Source organism: Wolffia australiana, chromosome 13 (genome assembly GCF_029677425.1).
Source record: "Wolffia australiana isolate 7733 chromosome 13, ASM2967742v1".
Classification (NCBI taxonomy): Eukaryota; Viridiplantae; Streptophyta; class Magnoliopsida; order Alismatales; family Araceae; genus Wolffia; species Wolffia australiana.
The window spans coordinates 7,562,936-7,577,854 of record NC_135847.1 but is presented as its reverse complement, the minus strand read 5'-3'; the positions used below and the strand labels follow the sequence as shown (position 1 = coordinate 7,577,854).

Here is a 14,919-nt window from a genome sequence, read left to right as displayed (position 1 = left end):
TATGCAATTTCTAGACTTTTCGGGGCCTTTTTGCAACGTTTCGTTGCAAAAAGACCCTGAAAACAGCTCTCGGTCGCCATGGCAGGCATAAAGATCCTATTTAAAATCATTCAGGGTTTTATTGCAATTTTAAATATATATTTTTAATGTTATAGGAGAAATCGGAGGAGAGAGAGTGCGCCAGGGGCATATACGCAATTACTTTTGGGCGGCGTCCAAAAGCAATTCCAGGCTTTTTAAGGACTTTTCTGCAAAAAGGAGGATTCAAAATGCGCCAGCCAATGAGAGAGTGACACGTCATTGCGTGTTGAAAAACGAAACTAATAAATAAATCAATTTTAAATCCAATGGATTAAATTGGTTTAAAATTGATTTATTAATAACGTTTGATCCTGAAGTCCGATTGAGATGATTTTTTTATGGATTTGTTTGTCTTGATCCCCTCTTTCTATCTGTACGGTTAGATCATTCAGATCTAGCCTACATTGATAGATAATTATTAAGTACTAAACGGGGGTAAAATGGTGATTTTTACCCTATAACCTAAGTATAAAAGCTGAATTTCGAGAGAGGGAGCTCATTCTGGAGGGTGCTTCATCAAAGCTGCAAGACAGAGAGGAGTCCCATCCTGGATCAACAGTTTTGGTATTTTTTTCTTTCATTGTATTCAAACTTTTGTGCATTTTGAATGAAATAGGTTAAGTTGTTTGTTTCTTCATCTCCATTCTAGTCTGAACTTCTAAATCGCTTGGCTTGAGCGGCATGTACAAGCCCTGATTAGGATTGAGAGGAGAAATTGAGGAATTTTACCTGGGCATTCAATTGCATTACAAAAGAAAATTATAAAAAAATTTAGTTTTAATTTTTAGAAGTCTCAATTTACCCCATTTTAGTTCTGAATTATCAATCTGAAAAATCAACCCAACTCATTTTAAGAACCCTCTTTCAACCTCTCTAAATGATTTCTTGGATCCTTTAATTAGGATCCAAGAAGGAAATGTAGAGCTCTTAGTTCTTCTAATCTTCCCATCTCTCCTACCCCCCTCTCTAAATTTTCACCTAATTAGGGTGACTTGATCCTCATTGAAGATCAAATTCACTCTAATTAGGATCTAAAACACCAAAAATTAAATCAAATTGAAATTCCTACTTGCCTCCCTTGGACGACACTCATACTTATCACTATACATATTAAGTAGAGTTTTATAAATTTTATTGCATAAGCCAAAAATTCACAACGACAAGGGCTAAAAATTTGCGTAATTTTCATCCCTATTTTTGGCTTATCAGGTATCGACGTCTCTGTTGTCCCCATGGCATCTGATGTGCCTAATTGGGGCGCGTTGGCTGCTTGATCCATCGAGGTGGAATGTCGAGGAGTGGTGGGGACTCCGAGTTATCTCTGGCTGGTGCTTTCTCGGTGCATTAAATGAAGTAATCCGCCATGCTAGAGTGAGGTGGGGACCTGCTGCTGGTGTAGGAGTTGGTGGTAGTACAGCCAGCCCTCAGCCATCGGACCTGGGTGGGGCACCCTCATATGCAGGTCGCTAAGGGTCGTAAAGGACCTGATGTAAAACACTATGACGGTACCGTCGGATTGGATAAGAACCAATGCCAAAAATGAATGATGCAATTTTAAGATAATGAGAAAGTAGTTCTGAGTTTGATGATCTATTGCAGAGATCAGGATGACACAAAGAAAAGGTCTTGGTCTGTAGGCTCCCAATGACCCACATACCAAATCAAACACAATCGAGCTGAGATGAGTAATGGCTACCCTTAGGCGTCCCAACCTCCGTCATTGACGAGTATAAATTGACACCTCAGAAAGAAGAATCCTATCGCCACATAGTGGAGGCTACTCCTATATATATTAACTCTCTGAGGCAGAGGAACGATGTCAGCGGCATTAAGGGAACTAATTACGCTGAAAATTAAAAGGGGAGTTTAAAGGGTAAGACCTGAAGGCAGCGCTCAAAAAGTTGATTCGGCACAAGGCTATGTCCAGGAGTCACCCATTTCAATTGTGATCGGTACAAGATGGTATAATATATCTTCCAAATGAGTTGCTCTTAACCTGGTGCAATCTCCAATTCGCAAGGATCAGCATGTGCTGGATAATGGATTCCGTTGAAGGTGTCCAAAAGGTACGGTAGTTCTACGATCACTTCTCCCTCTTTCGACGCTTATAGAATCTTCTCGCAAACGAATACGCAATCAACTTGGCCAGCAACAAAGAGTGAACAGACGATTGTAAAATTCGGGGCCACGATCATTGGCTAATTCCAATTCACCAACAGTGAAGAGAGCTTGGTCGTGGAAATCAATATGATGAATTCAATAGTGAAAATGCCTGCAATTTCAAGATCAATCAGCATTGTGTAGTTCTAGCAAAGCAATTTCTTTTTCTTCTCGCCATCGACTTCAACCGTAACCGCTCTATTTTTGGGGGAGATCAATGGTGGGATGTAAACAACAATGTCGTAATTGCTTCAATGTCCACGTCTTCAACCCTCAGGTAATTCACCAATGAGAACTTCTACGACTGATTTCAGAATGAGGGATGAAATGCTTGACAGAAAACCAGATTTAAGGATCAAGAGGAGTATTCGACGAAGAGATCAATCACTGTCACAGCAGTTTATTAACAACCACCTTCAATACTTCAGTCCGTCAGCTGATCATGTCGAAACAAAATGCCCTTCCACGCCAATGAAGAGGAGATCCACAATAACAGAGGTCAACGACAACCGTTTTAGTTGTCACAAAATGCCGATCCAATGAACTTTGGCAACAGAGACTCTCATTCTTGCCGGTAACTGCCCCTTCCGATAGATCTAACGTGGGAACCACCCACTAGAAGAAGTAAAAGAAAATAGAACAAAAAGGGGGAACACAATAACTCAAATTTTACCTTTTTAAATGACAATCTGTCTTCTCCATTAAGGCATATCCCCTTTTTACATAGGTAGATGCCTTAATGGATCATTAGCGGAATGGTCCAGGTTAGAGAACTTCCCCTAATGGGACAATTTAAACAACTACATAAAATAAAACAAGTCCTAAACAGGTGGCCCCATTAAAAGTCCTTTCATAGAAAGAAATGGGTAAAATAAACAACATAAGTTACCTGATTGATCGTCAAGACGTGTACTTGAAGGTCGAGGTCTTCGCCTTGACTCAAGCATCACATCGTGGTTCATGGTGGGCTTGAATAGAAGCTTTTCGATGGTCCTTCATCAGGACCTGGGGGGGGATTCACTGTGGTTGTGTAATTCAATTGTGCATCAACTAAAGTCCTGTTGGCGCAGTATATAACCACTTGTTTCTTATCAATTCTTTGACCTAACACCGCTCCTACAGCAAAATCAGAAGCATCACACATTAGTTCAAAAGGAAGGGTCCAATCAGGCTCTTGCAAGATAGGCGCATTCACTAAGGCTTCTTTCAAAGTATAAAATGCATTTTTAGCTTCTAGTGTTAGTTCAAAATCATTATTCTTAGACGATAAAAGATTAGTAAGTGGTTTAGAAATCTTAGCAAAGTCCAAAATAAAACGTCTATAGAAACCAGTGTGGCCAAGAAAACCTCTAAGGGTTTTTAGGTTGGTTCGAGGTGGAAGGTCCTGAATGATTTTGATCTTGGCCTTGTCCACTTCCAGTCCACGGTTGCTTACCATGTGCCCCAGCACCACTCCCTCCTACACCATGAAATGAGATTTTTCCCAACTTAATACGAGGTTGGATTCAATGCATCTCTTTAATACTTTGGTGAGACTTAGGAGGCAGTTCTCATATGTAGATCCAAAGATGGAAAAATCATCCATGAAGATATCTAAACACTCTCCCACTAGATCGGAAAATAGTGCATTCATGCATCGCTAGAATGTGGCAGGTGCGTTACATAACCCAAAAGGCATACGCCTAAAGGCGTATGTCCCCATGGGACTCGTGAAGGTCATTTTTTCTTGATCTTCAGGATGAATGTTCACTTGATTGTATCCTGAATATCCATCAAGAAAACAGAAGTAGTGTTGCCCCGACAGTTTTTCCAATATTTGATCCATGAAGGGTAGCGGGTAGTGATCCTTCTTGGTTGCTTTGTTGAGCTTTCGATAGTCGACGCATACCCTCCATCCAGTGGTTAAGCGTTTCTGCACTTCTCCTTTTTCATTCACTTCAACAGTCACTCCTGACTTTTTGGGAACCATGTGTACAGGGCTTACCCATCTACTATCGGAGATAGCATATATGATTCCTCCATTCAACCACTTCAATATTTCCTTCTCAAGGACTTCTCACATATAAGGATTAAGCCTCCTTTGATGCTCTCTACAAGGTCTAGCTTCCTCCTCCAAAAATATCCTATATTCACAAATCGAGGATGGAATTCCTTTAATGTCATCAAACGTCCAATCTATGGCCTCCTTATGCTCTCTAAGTACCTTGAGCAATTCATCTTCTTGTTTTTGAGTAAGTGATAAAGAGATGATCACATGTAAAGTTTTCTTGTCATCCAAATATGCATATTTGAGGGATGAAGGTAGAGGTTTTAACTCTAGGCCTCCCTCAACTGAAGGAGAGTCCATAATCTTATCATCTAGCTCTCTCCCTTCTACATGCGATAAATACTCCTTTACAATTTCCACCTCTCCTTCATCCTCTGTACACAAATTTAATTCTTCGTTGCTTCCTAAGGAGCACTTCATCATTTTCGATATATCAATTTGAACTCTCTCTTTTCCAATCTTGAATTCTACAGTCCCCTTCTCCCAATCCATAATCGTCCTTGCTGTGACTAAGAATGGTCTTCCTAGAATTATAGGAGCGAAGCTAATATTCCCCGATATCTTTACAACAGTCACTATGAAATCTACAGGGATTTCACAGTTTTCTACAGTGATCATGACATCAGTTAATCTTCCCTCAGGTTGCCTAACAGTTCCATCAGCTAAGAGTAGGTCCATGTGTATTTCCTCCAATTCCCCAAATCCATACTCGTACAAAGCTGTTGGAATGATACTTATGCTCGCTCCGGTATCTAATAAAACTTTGGAAAAGGTTTTTCCTCCTATTTCACATGTAATGAAGGGGCTCCTGGATCTCTGATAACACCCTAATTTCTGTCTTTATTTCATGTTATTAGCCTGATTTATGCATTTAAAGAGCATAAAATTGGATTCTTATCATATATTTACATAAAAATAGTGTTTTCTAGTGATTTCTGATTTTTTCCTAATTTTCTGTTAATTCTATGAATTTTAAAGGATTTATTGAAGCTCGAAATAATTATTTTTGAATGAAAATGGTATATTTAATATTTTATTTCGACATTTATCAGCATGGGAATGAATCATTGAATTTTCTAGAATTTTTTACGAATTTTTAGGATATTTCTGAGATTTATTTGAAGATGAAATGTATTTATTTCAAGGAAAAAAAGTATATTTATAATAGAAAAAGAAGTATTTTTATTATTTTCAAACTTTCAAGGGCCTTTTTGCGAACTTTCGGTGCAAAAAGACCCTGAAAACAGCTCTCGGTCGCCACTGCAGGCGTAAAGATCCAATTTAAAATTTTACAGGGTTTTATTGCAATTTTTAATATATATTTTTAATGTTTTAGGAGAAATCGGAGGAGAGAGAGTGCGCTAGGGGCATATACACAATTACTTTTGGGCGGCGTCCAAAAGCAATTCCAGGCTTTTTAAGGACTTTTCTCCAAAAAGGAGGATTCAAAATGCGCCAGCCAATGAGAGAGCGACATGTCATTGCGTGTTTAAAAACGAAACTAATAAATAAATCAATTTTAAATCCAATGGATTAAATTGGTTTAAAATTGATTTATTAATAACTTTTGATCCTGAAGTCCGATTGAGATGATTTTTTTATGGATTTGTTTGTCTTGATCCCCTCTTTCTATCTGTATAGTTGGATCATTCAGATCTAGCCTACATTGATAGATAAATATTAAGTACTAAACGGGGGTAAAATGGTAATTTTTACCATATAACCTAAGTATAAAAGCTAAATTTCGAGAGGGGGAGCTCATTCTTGATGGTTCTCTATTACAGCTGCAAGACAGAGAGGAGTCCCACCCTGGATCAAGTTATCTGGTACTTTTTCCTTGATTGTATTTGGATTTGTGCATTTTGAATGAGATTAGTTCAATTTCTTGTTTCTTCTTCTTGGTTTTGATTTGAAATTCTAAATCGCAGGGCTTGAGCGGCATGTACAAGCCCTGATTAGGATTGAGAGGAGAATTTGAGGGATTCAACTAAGCATTCAACTGCATTCCAAAGAAAAACTCTAAAAAAATTAGTTTTAATTCTTAGGAGATTAAATTACCCCCATTTCAGTTCTGAATTATCAAAGTTGCAAAAAAAAACCAAACTCAAATTAAAAATTCCCTTTTAACCTCTCTAATTGACCTCTTGGATCCTTTTATTAGGATCAAAGAAGCCAATTTAGAGCTCCATATTTCTTCTATTCATCTCAACTCTTCTAACCCCCCTTTCTAAATTCTCATCTAATTAGGGTGACTTGATCCTCATTGAAGATCAAATTCAGTTTAATCAAAGTGAAATGACCAATACAATCACCTAATCGAATTCCTTACTAGCTTCCCTTGGACGACACTCGTACTTATCACTATACGTCTTAAGTGGAGTTCTTATAAATTTTATTGCATAAGCCAAAATCCACAACGACAAGGGCTAAAAATTGCATAGTTTTTACCCCTATTTTCGGCTTATCAATTGGCGCCGCTGCCGGGGAAGCAACGCTAAGGAATTTAATTGGTTTTGATTCTTATCAATTGAGTGCCTATGAAGTATTTTGAAATCTTAAATGAGTTATTTGGTTTAGTGATTTCTCTCTTTGATTTTTAATAACTCTAAATTTCTGATAATTTTTTAACTTCAATAGAGAATATCATATTTTAATTTTCTTGAACATCTATATGCAATGAACGTTTGATTTTGGGAATAATTATCCTTTTAGTGCCTTTTGTCATCTTATTTATCTAATCCTTGATTAGTGAATCTAGATTTACGTAAATGAAAAATATGCAGCCAAAGGTTAGAATGACAGTGAAAGAGCTTGTGATGCAAGCTGCAAGGGAGGGCAAAATAGAGACAGATAGTACCCAGACATCTTCACCTCCTATGAGCGTATTTGGACACTCTAGTAATCAAACACGGCGAACAATAGGGGACCATTACAAGGCACCTTCATTTGAGGAATATTTTACACTCAGAGAAAGATCATACAAAAGCCTTCATGGAGATGAGTTGAGGGTAGATGTTTCAAACAGAGAATTAAAGAGGACGGAAGAGGAAAAGAACAAAATAGTAGATGAGAATGTTCGATCTTTCCACGACTCTAGTACTCCTATATCTTTAGAGGGAGCATCTTATGATCATGAATTTATTAGAAGAACAACTGATGATGCTACAATAGATTTATCTATGGAAATTGGAAGTAAAGTTCCCTCACAACCAATAGATTCTAAGGGTGATAGCTCTCCTAGGAGTTCTAGTGTGCCTAAGCTTCATACACAAGCTCCTATAGATCCCACGATCATATCAGTGCTATCACTAATGAAGGATCAAATGGTGAACTTACATGAAAGATTAGAGAAGATGGAGAACTCTAGAATATTAGAGCCTAGTAGGGAAGTGTGTAGGGAGGAGGAGCCTTTATTCCAACTTCCCCCAACTCAATCCGAAATTTTAGACGGGGAGGTACCTAAAGTTAGTCGAGAGTCGAGGAGGATTACAGAGCCAAAGGACTCTAGAATAGTGTGTGATATTGGAGGAAGTAGATTCCACAATGTGCTTATAGATCTAGGCTCAAACCATAGTATCATCCCTTCAACTGTCCTAGAGAGACACCCTATAGGTAAGGTGACGCCATCTTCCCAACTCATATGCTTTGATGATGGTATTCATATCACTCCTACTGGCCAAATCACCAATGCATGTGTTGATATTAATGGATGTCGATTTAAATCTAATTTTTTCATCTTAGAGGGAACGACAAAGAAAGCACCTATTGTTTTAGGGAGATCTTTCTTAAGATTAGCAAGAGCGGTGATAGACGTAGAGTTTAAGGAACTTATCCTTAGAGAAAATGATAAGAGAATTACCCTTAAGCTAGCTGACCCTTCGCCGAGTAGAAGTGGACACTTTAGGGCAGAGGATAAGGAAATCTCTAAGGAAAATATTGACGAGGACAATCATGCCTCAACAACTACTTCTTTCCTTGAAAACAAAGGTTCCACGTCACCATCTACTACTTCAGTTATCCAAACTCATTGTAAACCCTCATGTTTGCATTCCCAAATACGACTCGTGGCCTTGACACTAATTAATCACTACTTACAGAACAGTATCAAGGTATTACAAGAGGAAAAGTGCAAAATGAGAAGGAGCACAGAGGAATGTAGTTTGGATAATAAAAAAACTTTGCATAAAGATATTGCTGATATTCCCTCAACCTCCATGCCAAATAGGAAGAACAAAAGAACAACAAATAATAGAATAAGGACAAATGCTGGCATGAAGAGGATGTTTGTAGACAAGAGGAATCATCAAGGGGGCAATAAAATACATGAGAAAATGAAATGGACTCCTAGGCAATCAACCGTTACAAGGTCGACGGTCATTCCGATCCCAAATCTACGGCACCAAGTATGGATTCCTAAATCCATCTTAGAACCCTTTAAGAAATTATCACGTAAGGCGTTATGGATCCCTAAATCCATACTAGTACCGTTTGTTTGAATCCCTTGGAGTTTTATCTTTATCCTTACTTTATTTTCTTCTTAGTTTTATTTTCTTGTCCATTTTGCTCGCTTTGTTTTTTGTTTTGTTTCAGGAATGGGGCCTCGTATCCACAGCTCTCACGGGAAGATTGTCAAATGCAGCATGACGTATTCAAGATTTTACATCTATCATCTAAACAACAAGCCTCAAGTCCATCCCCACTGTTTGCAATTCTCTCCCTCAATTTTCCTTTTCGTTATTTTAATCGTTATGCATTGAGGACCATGCGTGTTTTAGTGGGGGGGAGCTAGTTCATTTTATATGGAAAACGTTGACTCATGTGATTAATTTTAAAGAATACTACATGAATTGAACCTGCTTTTAATGATCTTTAACATGCACATACATGAATTAATTTTCTTTCATCCAGTGGTTTGGAAACATGTGTAGAGAAGTTAAGCTCCCAGAGCGGATCAGGAACATGTTGAAGTGCAACACAAGTGATTTTGAGCAATGTGGGTTCAATGTCAAATTGGGGAGGTCGTCTAGTGGTTGATTAGATGATGGAAAGTCTAAGGGTAGAAGCTCTATACTTCAAAGGAGAGTGATGAGTGAATTGAGATCCCCCATTCCAATCAGCTCAAAATAGCCGATCCCACTTATGTATTTCGTCCCACCATTAGCCTACTTTCATTCCAAAATAGTGGGCAGTCATTCTCCAAGTCCTATGCACAGAATCCACCATCTCCATCCACCTCATTGTTCCACACACTTCACGCCATATCCATCATAACCTGACTCCACCACCTTGCTCCCACTACCAAAGATATACCTATCTCCCAAGTACATCTATCTCCCTTTCCACGGTATCACTCCGATACTGCCTCTTCAACTCTTTTTCTGTCCATAATTCACTCTACATTATCTAAATCTTATTCTTCTATCTCTTCTTCCTAGACCAATGTGATTGTTATAACACTCATGCTAGTTGTGACAAGATGTTTGGAAAACCATTTAGATCATGGAAAGTGTTTCATTTTTTGTCATCCTCCTCGTTGATATACAAAAAAAAAAAAAGTTTGAAAAAAAGAAAAAAAAGAAAAGACAAGAAGAAGGAGAAGAAGACAAAGAGAAAAGAGCGGTTTGACTTGCACAATTTCTGGTGTTAACTTTCTATTTAGGGCAATATTGTTCTCTATCTTTGTATCATCACATTGGTCCCATCTCTGCTATCTCCCCCACTTCTTCTAAAACTCTTGGGAGTAGGTTGTCGTAGGTAGCACCACATTCCATCAACCATACATTTTTTAACACACTTATTCAAGTCCCCTCATGTTATTCCCATCTCTTGTGTCACAACCCCAACAATCATGCCATATATCCCTTTTTGTTATCTTCATTTTCTGTGCTAAAGAGGAGGAGAAAATTGGATGCCTCTATTTTTGGGGTGGAGAAACACTAATGGGAGACAAGTACTCGGTGGCCGCCACCCCGGGAGAGAGTGATCTTGCTTGCGAGAGATGCGAGACCAGCTTCACATGAGTGCAGAGAGTTTACCTTAGGAGTATAGCGTCATACCTAGAAACGAGTACACTCCCTTCTCATCCACTTAGGCATTCAAACCAAGGAGAAAGGAACCCCACATTCCTGAAAAGGCCGTGGCTCAAACTGTCATTTAGTGTTTTAGCTTGGCATCTGATTGATACACTTAACACTTCCAACACTCATTGTCTGACCTCCAGGATGAAAGAAATGATAATGTGGCAAAATACTTAGATGTTGCTAAGGGACAAGCAATGTCTAAGTAGGGGCGTATATGATAACACCCTAATTTCTGTCTTTATTTCATGTTATTAGCATGATTTTATGCATTTAAAGAGCATAAAATGGGATTGTTATCATATATTTACATGAAAATAGTGTTTTCTAGTGATTTCTGATTTTCTCCTAATTTTCTGTTAATTCTATGAATTTTAAAGTATTTATTGAAGCTCGAAATAATTATTTTTGAATGAAAATGGCATTTTTAATATTTTATTTCGACATTTATCAGCATGGGAATGAATCATTGAATTTTCTAGAATTTTTTACGAATTTTTAGGATATTTCTGAGATTTATTTGAAGATGAAATGTATTTATTTCAAGGAAAAAAAGTATATTTATAATAGAAAAAGAAGTATTTTTATTATTTTCAAACTTTCAAGGGCCTTTTTGCGAACTTTCGGTGCAAAAAGACCCTGAAAACAGCTCTCGGTCGCCACTGCAGGCGTAAAGATCCAATTTAAAATTTTACAGGGTTTTATTGCAATTTTTAATATATATTTTTAATGTTATAGGAGAAATCGGAGGAGAGACAGTGCGCTAGGGGCATATACACAATTACTTTTGGGCAGCGTCCAAAAGCAATTCCAGGCTTTTTAAGGACTTTTCTGCAAAAAGGAGGATTCAAAATGCGCCAGCCAATGAGAGAGCGACACGTCATTGCGTGTTTAAAAACGAAACTAATAAATAAATCAATTTTAAATCCAATGGATTAAATTGGTTTAAAATTGATTTATTAATAACGTTTGATCCTGAAGTCCGATTGAGATGATTTTTTTATGGATTTGTTTGTCTTGATCCCCTCTTTCTATCTGTATAGTTGGATCATTCAGATCTAGCCTACATTGATAGATAAATATTAAGTACTAAATGGGGGTAAAATGGTAATTTTTACCATATAACCTAAGTATAAAAGCTAAATTTCGAGAGGGGGAGCTCATTCTTGATGGTTCTCTATCACAGCTGCAAGACAGAGAGGAGTCCCACCCTGGATCAAGTTATCTGGTACTTTTTCCTTGATTGTATTTGGATTTGTGCATTTTGAATGAGATTAGTTCAATTTCTTGTTTCTTCTTCTTGGTTTTGATTTGAAATTCTAAATCGCAGGGCTTGAGCGGCATGTACAAGCCCTGATTAGGATTGAGAGGAGAATTTGAGGGATTCAACTAAGCATTCAACTGCATTCCAAAGAAAAACTCTAAAAAAATTAGTTTTAATTCTTAGGAGATTAAATTACCCCCATTTCAGTTCTGAATTATCAAAGTTGCAAAAAAAAACCAAACTCAAATTAAAAATTCCCTTTTAACCTCTCTAATTGACCTCTTGGATCCTTTTATTAGGATCAAAGAAGCCAATTTAGAGCTCCATATTTCTTCTATTCATCTCAACTCTTCTAACCCCCCTTTCTAAATTCTCATCTAATTAGGGTGACTTGATCCTCATTGAAGATCAAATTCAGTTTAATCAAAGTGAAACGACCAATACAATCACCTAATCGAATTCCTTACTAGCTTCCCTTGGACGACACTCGTACTTATCACTATACGTCTTAAGTGGAGTTCTTATAAATTTTATTGCATAAGCCAAAATCCACAACGACAAGGGCTAAAAATTGCATAGTTTTTACCCCTATTTTCGGCTTATCAATCTCTCATTTTGATAGGGATGGCATTCAAAATGCTAGATGCATTCTCTGAAAGTTTAACTACTTCCCTAGGCTTTCTACTTGTGCAAGAATCCTTAAGGTATTTTTTAAAGGAGGGTGCACACCTAAGCATATCTTCTATAGTAACAGTCATGGTGGCTTTTTTAAAATTCTCTAGCAACCTATTTTCATAGTCAAGGACAGGTTTTATTCTCTTTAGAGCAGAGGGGTAAGGAACGTCATGAGTATGGGTGGAAGAAAGAGGCTCCTTCGCATAAGAAGGTTCCTCTTCCTCTCTACTTTGCTCATGTTCCTTTATTGAATTCTTTGGAGAATTCTGATAAGGGTCCTGAAGTTCTTTCCCACTTCTCAGTTTTGAGGTTGCTAGAACTTCAGGATCTTCCTCATCCATCGCATCATGAATGGAATGCTGTACATGGTGTAAATTACATGGATTTATCATGGGTTGAGTTGGGAATCTATTGGATGTACAGTTGGGTTCTAAATGTGTACCTTGAGGTTCAGCAATTCCTGGCTTTAGGCTCTCTAGTAGCTTTCTCATCTGTTCTTGTGACTCCATCATTTGCCTTGTTTGGAACTCCATCATCACCTGCATCCGCATCTCCATCTCCGCTCTCAATTTCTGATTCTGCTTTTCTATCATATCTGAAATAACCGGGGTTTGTGCAAAAAAATCAGGTTGAGTTTGAGATGGAACCTGGTACTGCTGCTAAGGTCTAGGCTGAAACTGCTGCTTCTGCTGAAATTGAGATTGAAATGGGGCCTTGCCGCCTTGGTTGAAGCTCTCTCCATTTTGGAAACTCATCCTCTTTTGCCCCGCCCATGGTTGCTGTTGTTGGTTGAAGGCCTTCACTTCCTCCTCCATGGCCTGGCAAGCCCCATCTTCATGATCTCTGCTGAAACAGAGAGAGCAAATTTTAGCTTTCATGATTGGAGAGTTATTAAGAAAGACGTTTCTCAATGTGGATGTGAGCTCCTCCAATTTCTGATTTGTCTCTTTGAGGCCTGCTTGTATCTCCACCTCTTTGGCATTAACTTGCAGCACTCCTGCCCTCTTAGGCTGCAGATTTCTCCCATTCTGATTTGCTCCAATTTCCTGCAGATCAGTTTCCGCAACTCTCTCCAAAATATCAAAGACCTCATCTTCATATGCAGCATAAAATGTTCCACCGGTGGCTAAATTCACCTTATTTTTCATGAAATCTGAAAGGGATTCATAAAAAATTTGGGCTAGTTGGCAGTTTTCAATTCCATGGTGAGGGCATTTCCTCATCAGGTCATTGAACCTCTTCCATGCTTCACTAAAAGCTTCACCGTCATGGGGATGGAAATTGTGAATCTCTCTTCTATAAAAAAGTGTTTTGGAAAGAGAGTAAAATATCTGCAGAAACTTTCCCTGCATCTCATCCCAGGAATTGAAAGTGATTCCTAAATTACGGTACCAAGAGAAAGCTTTATCTTTTAATGTGAGAGGAAAATATTTCATTTTCAGCATTTCTGTAGATAGTCCTGGAACGTTTTGGGAAGAACATCTAATATGGAAATCATCTAGAAATTCCAAGGGATTTTGTGCAGACAATCCATTAAATTCAGGTAAGGATTGTATTAATGCATTGTCATACCTGAACATGATACCCTCACCTATGTTCAGATTTACATCCGTTTGCCTCAAGCTTCCAGAGGGTGTTGATCTGTCCAGCATGGTTCTTCTTCTCTCATGCTGTTGACGTCCTTCTTCTGCCATGTTTTCCTGCTGATTTTCTGGTTGTGTGACTGTAGATTCTGGAGCGGTATCTCGCGCAGCGTTCTCTGCAGATCTCTCACCGGCTTTGGACCTTGTCACTACCATAGACTTCAGAAGAATTTTAGAAGGACAATAAACTGAGGATTTCGAGTCCTGCAGCTTTAGAAAAATGAATCAACAATAACTAAAAAAAACAGAAAAAATTACTACTGTAAAACCGTGCTCCCCCGCAATGGCGCCAGTTGATAAGCTCTAATTATGGATATTTTTACTGGTTAATCGTGTGAGGATTGAGCTTATGCAACAATTTTTATAACCTCACAGCCTTAGGGCGAGTAAGGTGTCGATCCACAAGGAGCAGGTAAAACAATAGCAAATCCTTTCAGTTTACTTTAGATTATTAGTTCTAAATATTCAGTCTTAACAATCAAAGAAATTATCTTTAGTAAAGTTCCTTGAATTTCCTCAGAAAAGTTATGTAAAATGATTTCTCAGAGGACTAATAACTTCTTTCTCAGAATTAAATCACAGCAGTTCACAAGTTTTACCCACAGATTCACGTCTGTGGGTTTGTCAAATCAACAAACACCTGGCGCTCATACGCACGGGTGCGTCCTGTGCACGACAGCCTCAGCGCGTGGGGTGTTCCTGCGCACGGCAGTTGCTGCGTGCAGGCGCGGTTGGCGCAGCTCTGCTGCGCGCGGGCAAGGCTTGCTCGCGGCGTAGCAGGGCGCAGCTATGCTGCGCGCGGGCGAGTCCTGCTCGCGGCGCAGCTGGGCGCAGCTCTGCTACGCGCGGGCGAGTCCTGCTCACGGCGCAACTGGGCGCAGCTCTGCTGCGCGCGGGCGAGGCCTGCTCGCGGCGCAGCTGGGCGCAGCTCTGCTGCGCACGGGCGAGGCCTGCTCGCAGTGCAGCTGGGCG

At 38.9% G+C, this 14,919-nt stretch overlaps 1 non-coding gene across 1 annotated transcript; it reads left to right on the top strand.

Moving 5' to 3' along the window:
• The first annotated feature begins 13,501 nt into the window (after window positions 1-13,501).
• LOC144711545 (small nucleolar RNA R71) lies at window positions 13,502-13,608 on the top strand. The gene has a single exon (XR_013583597.1). It is a non-coding gene; the product is annotated as a small nucleolar RNA R71 (small nucleolar RNA).
• Window positions 13,609-14,919: the final 1,311 nt, after the last annotated feature.